We start from the raw sequence: 11659 nt of genomic DNA, 5'->3' as shown, positions 1-11659 counted from the left end.
CATCGATTTTGACTAAGAAGTGCAATTGATATACTTAGATTATCTTTTACATGCCTATGGGTACGAGTCAAGAGTTGTAGCTTTCATAAATGGTTTGGCATCCCACGAGGGGACCGACCACATACTAGTACTACGTTGGCAATCGGGACATGTGACTGTGTGGCTCACAATAGGTCAAAGGCTCAGGTTGCTCCAACCTGGGTGCATCAATATACCTCTCAGAATCACCTGATCAGACAGTATTGATGCCCCAGTTTGATATACCCTAAGGAACATGACTCGAGTTGTGGTTTTCATGAATGACGTCGCATCTCCGAAGAGACCGGGCCACGCACTACTACCACGTTGGCTATATGGGATGTGTAAGTGTGCAAAGTAGGGTGGGGTGTGCCCGGGGCCTTTTTCAAACAAAATGGGCTCATGAACCCAATCAATCCAATCATAATAACATGAGTTGCATGAATATTTAATCGAAATAAACACTATCCCAATCACCTGAATACTTAATCAAGATCAAAGCCATTCAAATCACATGATTAAAGATGCGCATATCAAGCATATATCCATGTTAAAAACAAGCATTTAATCCAACATTATTTCCTTATGTATTCCAATCAAGGGTTATTTCGGATGGCCCAAAATAATTCAGAATTTCAAAGCATTTTGAATTGAGGATGACTGGATATTCGTTAGGATGGAGATTTTAAAATCAAATACCCTTTTTAAAAAACAAAAACAAAATCCTAATAAAAAATTAGCTAACAAGTGGATCGTTGTTAACAAACCATCTTTTACTAGTGTCACCCCAATTTCCATGTAAATCATTAACGTGACATTAGAACAATTGGTGTGTCAAAATAACAGATCACTCCACTACAAAGAGGGTTGCCACTAGTCTTTCACAACAATTAGAACAACATTATTAATTTATAACCCACCAATTCTTTTGAACATAAATAATTATTAAATGTCAATTGGTGTGTTAACATGATGGTGTGTCCAAAAAAAATCGAGACAAATCGAATAATCATAATTTTCATAATTAAGCGAAAATCACACAAGAATACACTTATTTAACCATGGCTTCCCGTTTAAACTAAAGGAATTTTTTAACCCCCAAACCTCCCTCTTTGAGTGATCCGGAAATCAAACCAACACTCAATGGATTACAATTTTGATATTCGAGTTCAGCAACACAATGAGTCCAATCAAAGGAATTTTTTTAAAAAAAAAAAAACTCACACTTCTAGTAAAATCCGAAGCTCACACACCAATAACTAGCAAAATCTGTTTTCAACATTCTACCAAGCTCGAATTTGCAAAATCGACAAGATGAAAAAAAAGCAGTGCAACAGTCCCTCCCACTTTTCAATCATCCTTTAGAATGGTAAACAGTCCCAAAATTTTTCAATTGGAATTGCACCTTCCCCAGATGGATCATGGACGACATCTTTGAGCCTCTAAAATAATAATCAGTGAAATCCAGATTCTACAAAACCCATGAACATCAATGACCGTTCCATGAAAAGCAAAGAAAAAAAGAAAAAAAACTCCACCAGGTTCGGATTGGGGAAGAAAAACTCGGGAAAAAAAAACTAAAATCAGAATACCGATTTCAGATTTCAAATATAAAAGAAGCCAGAATTTCATGCCTCGATCGAACGAACCCGAAGAAACATAAGAAAATAAAACGAAGACTAAGTCTGAAGAGATCGCCATAAAAAACGAGATTCAAGCTCTCTCTAAGGTACGAATAGAAACTGATTTGAAACATTTTTAAGTTTGATCTCGCGTTCGAATCGTTAAACCTTTAACAATCTGAATCGGCGAATCCTGAAATTCTCTTAGACAGAAGGAAGAAAGATCGGTCTTCCTTTGATTAAATCGTTTTCTTTGAGTCGATTGTGAAAGGAACGATTGGTTCCAAACTCTGAATCAGGAGAATATCAGCGATTTTGATTAAGAATTACAAATCAATCCGGCTGAGATTTCAGCCAATCGAACAGAGAGACATGTTCGGCTTCTTGTGGAAGATAATGACGATGAACTCATGTTTTAAACCATTGGAGAAGATGGTGTGCGAAAAGAAACACACTTTTTGCTTCTTACACACCAGCTAAAGTTGCTGTGAACAGAACTCCAAAAAAAACAAATTTTTTTTTTTTTTTTTTTTTTTTACATACCAGCCCCCCACATTGTTCCTGACAACACCTTTTTTAAAAATTTAAACTCCCCCCAGCCCATTATCATGGTTAATGAAACCTAAAATTTTTTAAAAAAGACAATAATAAAAATAAAACGAAATAAAAATAAAAGAACAAACAAAAATTATCGAAGAATACATCAACCACCAAAAAACTCTATTTTTTTTAAAACAAAAAAAACAAACCTACGTGATTCACTAATCATCACTCCATCCTTAACTAAACTTCTTGATTTTTTTTTAATTATTTAGGATCACTCTAAATACCCCTCGATTGGGCCACAATAATAAAATAAAACGAACATACAAGGACAGAATATTCAAGATCCAAACACATGATCAAACATTGAACAATAGGATGATAAAAAAACTAAAAAAGCAAGAGTAAATAAATAAACAGATAAGCTAATCAACTAAAAAAAACTAGATCACTTTAACAACGCTCCCATACTTGGGGTTTTTCAAGTCTGATTCTCAAGGTCCCCAGTGGAGTCGCCACTGAAAGCGCCATCGATCCGCGGGGTGTGCGGATTCGCTTTTGACCCTTGAGGTTTGGGAGCCGCAACCTAGTTATTATGATTTATAAACCGATCAATGACTCTAAATGGATAAAGAACTAATCTAGAACAGAAAAAAATTGAATTCGGGGATCATGTTACGGGGTTGGAAGGTGTTAGGCACAAACCCCGCCCAGCCAAAGCCAGTCTCTACTAATTTTCCAAATAAATTACATTGCTAAAAAACCTAGATAAAAAATAAAAAAAAAATAAGAAATTATACCTTTCCGATAGCAAAGACCTTGTTCCCTCAGATCCGATAAAAATATCTCCTTGTACCGTACTCCTTGCTTCGTTCTGTCTTCGGATTTGATTTATGATCTCCGAGGCATGGTATCTCTTTTTTTATCTGGATTCTTCGAGTTTGTTATGGGTTTTGGGGTCTTTTTGAAGGGTTTTTAGGTATTTTTTAGGGAAAAATCGAAGAAGGGATGTTAGGTAAGGAGTTGGGGCTCCAAAACTAGGGTTTATGGGAGGCTATGGGGGCTTTTTGACCTACTTCTCTTAGGGTTTATGATTTGATACGAAAATAGGGCGTGAGGACCTCTATTTATAGATTTTTTTAACGGTTGATTTAGATAGAATTAGTATTTGATTATAATTCTTTTAGTTAGAGTTGTGTTTTAGTTAGAATTATTTTAAGTAGAGTTGTATTTTAATTAGAATTGCTTTAGGTAGAGTTATAGGCGTTATCATTGATCCGTTCCAAGACTTGAAATGGACCATCTCCTCGAGGCTGCAATTTTTATTTCCTTTGGGTAGGAAACCGCTCCTTACGCAAGTGCACCCAAACCCAATCTCCAGGGTGGAAAATAACTTTCAAGCGACCCTTATTGGCTTGCTTATCATATTGCTCATTCTTCCTGTCAGTGTTAGCTCGAACTTTGGCATGTAAATCTTTCACAAAATCTGCCTCTTTCTTACCATCAAGATTAGCATGTTCATTAGTAGGCAAAGGTAAAATATCCACAGGCGTTAAAGGATTAAAACCATAAACAATCTCAAATGGAGAAAATGAAGTAGTTGAATGAATAGTCCTATTATATGCGAACTCAATATGTGATAAACACTTCTCCCATTGTTTTAAATTTTTTTTGAATGATAGCAGGCAACAAGATAGTGAGTGTCCTATTAACTACTTCAGTTTGGCTATCCGTTTGAGGATGTGCAATAGTAGAAAATAGAAGTTTAGTTCCTAATTTACTCCATAAAGTACGTCAAAAATAACTAAAGAACCTAACATCTCTGTCACTAACAATTGATTTAGGTAGCCCATGCAATCGAACTACCTCCTTGAAAAACAAATCAGCAATATGTGTTGCGTCATTGGTTTTAGTACATGTAATAAAATGGGCCATCTTACTAAACCTATCAACAACAACAAATATATTATCTTTACCATTTTGAGTCCTTGGCAATCCTCAAACAAAATCCATAGAAATATCAGTCCAAGGCTGATTAGGTATAGGCAAAGGGGTATACAAGCCATGCGGTCGAATTTTAGACTTTGCTTGCCTACATATAATGCACTTGTCACAAACAGATTGAACATCATGCTTTATATGGGGCCAATAAAAATGCTCACGTAAGATATCTAAAGTTTTTAGGACACCAAAGTGACCCATTAAACCTCCCCCATGACTTTCCCTTACAAGTAATTCACGAACAGAACAATTAGGCACGCACAATTTATCTTGAAAAGAAATCCTTCATGCCTATAAAAATAACTAAACGCACACTTAGCACATGCATTCCATACGTGGCTGAAATCAGAATCATTGGCATACAAATATTTAATTAATTCAAAATCAAGTAATTTAGTTTGCAATGAAGTAAGTAATACATACCTTCTTGATAATGCATCGACCACAACATTTTCCTTCCCACGTTTATATTTAATTACATAAGGAAATGTTTCTATAAACTCCAACCATTTAGCATGTCTTTTATTAAGCTTACCTTTGGTCTTCAGGAATTTCAAGCTCTCATGATCAGAATGAATGATAAATTCCCTTGGCCATAAATAATGTTGCCATGTTCGAAGAGTTCTCACTAATGCATAAAGCTCTTTGTCATAAGTAGGATAATTCAATGCTGCCCCACTTAGCTTTTCACTAAAATAAGCTATTGGCTTAGAATCCTGCATCAAAACAGCTCCTACTCCAATCCCGGATGCATCACACTCTATTTCAAAAGCTTTATCAAAGTTAGGTAAACACAACAAAGGTGCATTAGTTAACTTATCTTTCAAAGTTTGGAAAGCTTGATCATGCACATTAACCCAATTAAAAACAACATTCTTTTTAACAAGTTCATTCAAAGGTGCAGCAATAGAACTAAAATCCTTAAGAAACCTTCGATAAAAACTTGCTAAACCATGGAAACTTCTTACCTCGTTCGCATTCTTAGGTGTAGGCCAATCCTTTATTGCCCTTACCTTTTCCTCATCAACACTAATTCCCTACGAACTAACAACAAATCCAAGAAACACAACAGATTCCATACAAAATGTGCATTTCTTAAAATTAATATATAATTGGTTTTTTCTTAACACACTAAACACAGCATGGAAATGCTTCACATGGTCATCAACATTTTTGCTATAGACTAAAATATCATCAAAGTAAACTATCACAAATTTTCCCATGAAAGCACGCAAGACATGGTTCATTAATCTCATGAATGTACTAGGTGCGTTAGTTAAACCGAAGGGCATTACTAACCATTCATACAACCTATATCTAATTTTAAATGCAGTTTTCCATTCATCTCCCTCTTTCATGCGAATTTGATAATACCCATTCTTTAGATCAATTTTAGAAAATAAATGAGAGCCATGCAATTCATCAAACATATCATCTAACCTAGGGATAGGATGCCTATATTTTACTGTTATCTTATTAATAGCTCGACAATTCACACACATGCGCCATGTTCCATCTTTCTTTGGTACTAAGAGAACAGGAACTGAACATGGGCTGAGACTTTCCCTTACAAATCCCTTCTGCAACAGTTCATCCACTTGCCTCTGTATCTCCTTTGTTTCATCGGGATTAGCTCTATAAGCAGGTCTATTTGGTATAGCAGAACCAGGTATGAAGTCTATTTGGTGCTAAATTCCTCTTAAAGGAGGTAAACTATACGGAATCTCCTCGGGAAAAAGATCCTCAAAATCCTGCAATAAAGACACAACAACACTAGGCAAAGATAAGTTAAGATCGTCAGTGGAAAAATAAACATCTTTGTACATAAGAACTAGAACTTGTGGTCTTGCTATCTTGACCTGATCCTCATAAGCTTGCAAAGGTTTGAGAGGGGCTAATACAATTTTCCGATTGTTCATTACAAAAGAATAACGATTTTTATACCCATCATGCGACACTTTCCTATCAAATTGCCACGATCGACCGAGCAATATATGACCAGCATGCATGGGTGCCACATCATAAATAACCCATCCACATACTTGCCTATTGAGAAAGGAACCCGATCTTACTTGTTTACCTTCACTTCTCCACAATCATTCAGCCATTGTAGCTTATACGGTTTAGGATGTTTCTGCCATTTCAAATTCAACTTCTCTACCAACAAGGTACTAACAACATTGGTACAACTCCCACTATCAATAATCAATGTACAGACTTTATCCTTCACGTGACATCTTGTGTGAAAAATATGCTCACGTTGCTCCTCATCTCCTTCATACTTAGGCTGTATACTCAAGGCTCTTCTACTTCAACATCAGAATAATCCTCTCATGAAGGCATCTCGTTGTCACTTGAACTAGCACTTTCAATGTCTTCGTTTGCCAATACAACCATAACCCTTTTGTTTGGGGATTCAGAAGCAATGTGTCCAAACCCTTGGCACCTAAAACATTTAATCAGACGTGACTTAATAAGAGGCTTTGTTTCAGGTCTATCTTTAGGAATAGAAACCGAAGGCTTCGACTTTGCGTCTTCTTTTGGTTTGAAAGGAATTTTGTTGTCTTTCCAATTTGGTCTCCACGGATTATTAAAAGATGATCCAGATCTGAACCTTCTAGACTTGATTTGCTTTTCCACTTTAATGGCTTTGTGCAATAACTCTTCCATCTCCACATAATGGTGCAACTCAACCACATCAGCAATCTCTTTGTTCAATCCGGCAATGAATCTAGCCATGGTTGCGAAGCTCTATGCTTGTTCTAATCATGGCAATCTCCATTTCTTTATAATAATCCTCTACACTCATGGATCCTTGAACCAACCCTTGCAATTTGATGTACAAATCTCGATAGTAATGGCTAGGAATAAATCTTTTACGCATCATTGATTTCATCTCATCCCATGATCGAATAGGTCTATCATCATTTCTGCGCCTATTAATCACCAATTGATCCCACCATATACTGGCATAGTTTGTAAATTCCACGGTGGCTAGCTTTATTTTTTTATCCTCGGAATAATTATGACAATAAAAAACGTGCTCAACCTTTCTTTCCCACTCCAAATATAATTCAGGATCATTCTTTGTGTGAAAACTCGGAATCGTCATCTTTATGCTACCCAAATTGTTATCTTCTTTGAAATCGACTTTCTTATCCCGTCGATAATGTACTCTCTCCCCTTCGGAATGAACATCTTCTTCTCCGTCGAACTCATGTCTTTGATATGGTTTAGATTCATTAGAGGATTCCATATTGTCTAACCTTGAATTCAATAATTTAAATTGGTCATGAACGGCCTTGATGAATAATTTTAGATCGGTCTCATGTAGTTCTCCTCCTTCCTTACTCATGGTTGAAACCCTGTAAGTTAAAATAAATGAAAACAACAAAAGAATACAACAATCTTGTAAGCCCCGGAAAGTGATGAAAACGACGGAATTGGAGGTCGAAACGGTGTGGAACGATGATGTACCTCGTTTAACTTGTAGATCTCGAAAAGAGCTTCGATTTGATATGCACTAATAGTCGTTCCGATACCCGGATCAAAAGTTATGGCCGTTTGAAGTTAGCAACTCCAATTTATCGATTTTCTGTAGTTGCAAACAGCAACTAACAAATCCTTTTTTTTTTTTTTTTTTTAACCAGTCCGTCTTATGGTACCTAATAGAAACTAAAGGCCAACAAGGTCGAAGGTTAATCTGTAATTCATCAAGAACAACCAGCAACATCAATATGCATTGTCAATCTTAATGGGTCAACACGAATAGGAAAGTAGAAAAACATAAAATAACATAAAGGAAAAAAATTAAAATTAAATCCAGCAAGTATTCTTCTTTAATGGCAGAAATACAGTAACAAAACTTGCTACAGTTTTTTTTTTTTTGTTTTTTTTTTCTTTTTTTCAGCAAGAAAGATACCAATATACAACAACGTTTATCGTAATAAAGTCTGATAGTAAACAACAAGAACAAGAATTCAGTAATAATGTTGGGGTATAACGTTGGGTGGGAATATGAACTCAGCAGGAAATCCAACAAGAGGAGACATTTATGTTCAGCACTTTTTTTTTTCCACAATAGAACGTTATAACAGAATGTTGTTGTTGAAATTCAACAACTGAAATCAATGTGTTATATGATATTAATCGGTTTTTTTTTATATTTAATATTCATCACAAAACGAAATTCTAAATTTCAAACAAGAACAGCAAGATAGAGAATGTTTAAGAAAATGTTTTAATGATAGTTTCGGTTATTTATTTATTTCAGGCAAACGATTCAATAGAACGTTGTTGTGAACAATCTCAGTTCGGTTCAGCAAAACGTTAAAGAGAATTAACAGATAACAACCTCAATCCAGATCTATTTTAAGCAAAGAATTCAGCCCAGTTGTGAACCAGATTACAGCAGTTATTATGTTCAAGAATGTTCAAGAAGATCTTTGGCAGAAACACATTTATGAACCACACGTTAATGAACCAGCAAGCGACAATTTTTTCTGCAAGAAATCATGGTAAACATTAGGAAAACTCCAACAAGTACAACTAGAACGTTAAAGAATAGTAGCAGATGCTTGTTCTTTGAAAGTGGTTGATTAAACTACAGCAATCAGTTAGTTCTTGATCATGTAAGAATAATTTTGGTTCAAGAATTTAAGGAATGATCTGTAATGGTCGAAGTTGAAGGGTCAGTTCTCTTTAGAGGGATGTTCTGAAAAAAAAAATCTGAGAACGTTGTGTCTCCTTTGTTCTCCTTTTCTGTAATTTCAGCAATAACGATCAACAAGAAGTCTTAGATAATCTTCAATTGAAATCTGGCGAATCAAGACTATCACCACAAACGAAATTCAGAGATCAAAGCCGTGAATGATCTATGTAAGTTCATTAACATCGGCGATGAATTTTTAGAGATCAACAACAAAACGATATGGTGAAAACCATCGAAGATAAAACACAGAATGGTTTCCTGTAAAGAACGTAACAAGAACGCAATTCAATGAGAGTTTCTGATTTCCTATGGAGAACACAACAACAACGCAATTCAATGAATGTTTCTGATTTCCTATAAAGACCAGCAAGGAACCGTTGTTAATCTACAATAAACCCTACAGATGTTTTGTTCTTCAAAACTTTTAAGAAGATCGATCAACAAAGTGTAATTCTGAACGAAAATTTAGAAACATAAACAGAACGTAACAATAAAAATAAAAAAAGAAGGAAAGAACTTAAAGAACAACAACATAGAATATGTAATTTCAATAATTCTTTGAAGTTTCAAGAAGAAAATCCAACAAGAGGAAAAAAATAAGAAAACAAAATTAAGAAATTTGTGTGAATTTTATGAAGGAACCTGTTTTCCAGCTATAGTGGGTTTTAAAATGGGAATGAATCTTTGTTGGGGCAAGGTCTACCCCCGTTGTTCTCCAATTCGAATGTTACCCGAACCAAATCTTCAAAGAATTACTTCAATCTTGATGTATTTTCCAGCAATCTTGATGCTCTGATACCAAATGATATGAACCTTCTTGGATTAAGACCTTCTCTTGATGATCTCTTCTAGGAACCCTTTTATTCGAAGGCTTCGAACGTTCTAGATTGTTTTAAAACAAATTAAAATGTTGATCGGACTAAAATCCCAAGGAAACGAAGTCCTTGAAATCCCAATCTAATGACACCACAAGGATTGATCACTTCCTTGATAAGTCAAAGATTCATGTCTTTTCTTCAAGAACTCGAATGAAAACTCATAAAGAACCCATAAAGAAAACATGAAACAAAACTAAAGTTTCTTTGAATAAACTTCAAAATCTCATAAGATGTAAATTATCAATTGTGTCTCAATTACAAAATGAGGTGCCCTTTTATAGACAAATTAGATCAAGATTAATTCTAATTAGTCCTTGGAAAAAATAAAGAAAGTCTAATTAGTCCTTAGGAAATAAAGAATTCAAAACTAAGGACAATTAGAACAGAAAAATTCCCAATTAACCCTGACATTCAAATTATTCTTCCAAATTGATCTCTTGCATAAAATGATAGTTGACCATCCTTGATGAGACTTTGATATCTCCGAAGTTAGCCTTAGAATCTTCTAGAATTGCCTTTTTGTATTGGACTTCCGCAATCAAGCCTTGTAATGCCTCTTCCATCCTCTTTGTCCTTGCCTTAGTCATTGGACTGCCAATTCCTTGTAATGGTTCTTGAGAAGACTTGGAAACAACAACTCGATCTCCATTAGCTAACCTCCAATGTTTCGAAGGCAGCTTGCCTGTCAAGTACCTGGGGCTGCCCCTCATCTCTTCGAGACTTCGAAGCCAAGATTGTGAGCCTATATTGGATAAATTGGGTGCTAGAATCAAGTCTTGGAAAGGAAGATTCTTGTTGTTTGCGGGGAGAGTGGAGTTGATCAAATCTGTGCTTAAGAGTATCCATATCTACTGGTCCAGTACCTTCATCATCCCCACTAAAATAACCAAGAAAGTAAACTTGATGTGTGCTAAATTTCAGCAATGCACTGTGTAGTTGGCAGAAAGTGTGTAAGCCCACAAAAGAAGGAGGGCTCGGGCTTAAAGACATGAAGCAATGGAACTAATAAGCCATTCTAAGATTAGTTTGGATGATAGCTGCTAACATGGATAACCTTTGGGTCAAGTGGATACAAAAAGTCAAGGTGAGGACAACACACTTCTGGGTCCGAGGGAAGCATCGTGGGCATGGTGTAAGATTCTTATTGCTCGATTCTTAGCATCCTCCACTATTAAACACTCCATTGTTAATGACAATGACACCTCCTTGTGGCATGAACCTTGGCACCACCAAGGTATCCTCTTCCAATGGTTCCCGCAAGAGCTAAGGTATGACTCAAATATGCACAGTGAAGCTATGGTTTCAGCTTTGATAGACAATGGGCAATGGCGTCAACACTACCAACGGTACAGCAAACATGACTAGCTACATCTTTGAGGGCATTTAATTTACACGAACTACAAGAAATAAGCTTAAGGAATGAAGGTTTTGATTCAGTAGTGTGGACTGGCACCACCAATGGTACATTCTCTATCAAGAGTGCCTTTGAATGCTGCTATGTTGATGACTATCAACCCACATGGACCAGCCTCCTTATGGGTAGAATTGATGCCCCAAGACACAAATTCTTTCTTTGGCTAGCTCTTAAGAATGCGTTGAAAACCAAAGATTGGCTGAGAAGCATAAACATAGTTGATCGCTCTACATGTATATTCTGCAATACTCACAGGGAAAACATCAACCATCTCTTCTTTGGCTGCCAATTAAGCGAAGATGTTTGGCATCTTGTCTTAGCCAAAGTTCTCATAGTGAAGCAAATCGATTCTTGGGATGACGAAGTCCAATGGATGATGGACCATTGCCGAGGTAGCAACATTTCATCTTAAATCAAGAGAGTAATATTTGCTGGTTTTGTCTACCACATATGGAAGGAAAGATGTAGAAGA

At 36.0% G+C, this 11659-nt stretch overlaps 1 pseudogene; it reads right to left on the bottom strand.

Moving 5' to 3' along the window:
* Positions 1 to 3430: 3430 nt before the first annotated feature.
* On the bottom strand, positions 3431 to 10483 carry LOC147406094 (uncharacterized; annotated as a pseudogene).
* Positions 10484 to 11659: the final 1176 nt, after the last annotated feature.

Source organism: Akebia trifoliata, chromosome 3 (assembly GCF_017979445.1).
Source record: "Akebia trifoliata isolate Shusen 1 chromosome 3, ASM1797944v1, whole genome shotgun sequence".
Taxonomy (NCBI): Eukaryota; Viridiplantae; Streptophyta; class Magnoliopsida; order Ranunculales; family Lardizabalaceae; genus Akebia; species Akebia trifoliata.
The sequence above is the reverse complement of the archived record's forward strand: the minus strand, read 5'-3'. Positions and strand labels throughout refer to the sequence as shown.